This window comes from Folsomia candida, unplaced genomic scaffold (genome assembly GCF_002217175.1).
Source record: "Folsomia candida strain VU population unplaced genomic scaffold, ASM221717v1 Fcan01_Sc062, whole genome shotgun sequence".
Classification (NCBI taxonomy): domain Eukaryota; kingdom Metazoa; phylum Arthropoda; class Collembola; order Entomobryomorpha; family Isotomidae; genus Folsomia; species Folsomia candida.
The window spans coordinates 271,315-272,955 of NW_019091254.1; positions in this window are offsets into that span (position 1 = coordinate 271,315).

Genomic DNA, 1,641 nt, shown 5'->3' on the forward strand with positions numbered 1-1,641 from the left:
ACTAAAGACTGTTTGTCCGCTGGAATGAAGGATCATTTACAGGATGAGACTCTTTCTCAGGGTTCCGAACATGTTTTTTTGTCCCGATGGTGTTTTTGTCGACATCTGTTTTATCTGTTTTTTTGTGCATTTTGGTTAGCAAACTAAGAGACCGCTCTGGGATACTCTGACTTCTCTCATTAGCTTTTATTATCTTTTGTAAACAAGTAAATTGTTAGGTTTGTTCTCTTCCCAACATTTGAGAGAGTGGATTCTGGGTTTTGATCCAGATTTGGCAGGGGACGAAAGTGTAATTGTGGGGACGACTGTCAAAAAATTGAACAAAAGTTTTTAAAGAGATTGAGATTATGAATGTTCAATTAGAGGTTGTAAGAAGATGGAGTAAACTCTTATAATCAGGATGGGCTAGGGTGAGAATTTGAGATTTTGCTATATGACCACTTTGTAGCTGACCAGTTGATACTAAATTTCGCTACATTATTGTAAGACATTGTTATTACAATGCGGTGATATTTTTATTACCAATTCCGGTAGAACCATATGTGGACACCGTCTAGGTAGTGATAATATATTACCAAATTGTTTGTACTGTTGGCACCACAGTATAAAAATTTGATAAAAAGTGGCCGAGTGGAGCAAGTGAACTTTTGTTGTATCATTTTGACGCCAATTTTGTAAGCTGTTAACTATTGAGTAAATAATTTAATAAATAAATTAAAAAAAATAAAACTAAGGCGAGAGGCGCTATTAAAAACAAGAAACAAGCCCTCCCACCTACACCCCCGTCTCGCCGTGGCCCCATTAATATTTTTATATCTGGGGGTGTAACCACAATTTTATTCAATACAATTTTATGATGCAGGGAATAATTCTTCCCTGCATCATACACAGCAATTTAAAAAACAACTTACAGTAGGGCATATTTGGCAAAATAGGTGACGGGATAGCGTCATAAAATGGTCAGACAGATGTCGGAAATCAAACTACGAAAGCTTATTTATTTAACTCGTTTACCTGAGCAGCAAGCTCAATTCTGAAATGTATGAATGCAGATTTGGAATGTATTTAACCGCATGACTACCTACGTTAAAATAGTTGGTTTTAAGAAGTAAATATTTTATTTTTGTACGATGGTTGATGAATAGAGTCAGGGTATGTATATATTCCAAACTTTGTCAACAACACCGATTGATTTGAAACTTTATGATCTTGATTCTAGATTTGTTTTAAACAAACAAAAAATGGTTTTTGTACATATTTTGTCGATTTGGTTAAACATTTTATATAAATGTTTTGGGGTCTTTATGAATATATTTATCCGTACTCTGTTGATTAATGCTAAACTAAATACATATTTAAATTGAAATTAATGCAAGAACTGCAGATAATAGGTTTTATAAGTGCAATGCAATATAAAATTGTAATAATTATCAATTCAAATGCAGTTTACATTAGTAGTTAAAAGCTTAAATCATAAATTGCGGTTACACCCCCAGATATAAAAATATTAATGGGGCCACGGCGAGACGGGGGTGTTGGTGGGAGGGCTTGTTTCTTGTTTTTAATAGCGCCTCTCGCCTTAGTTTTATTTTTTTAAATTTATTTATTTTGGGGTTTTTAAGTGAACAATTTTGTAACTCC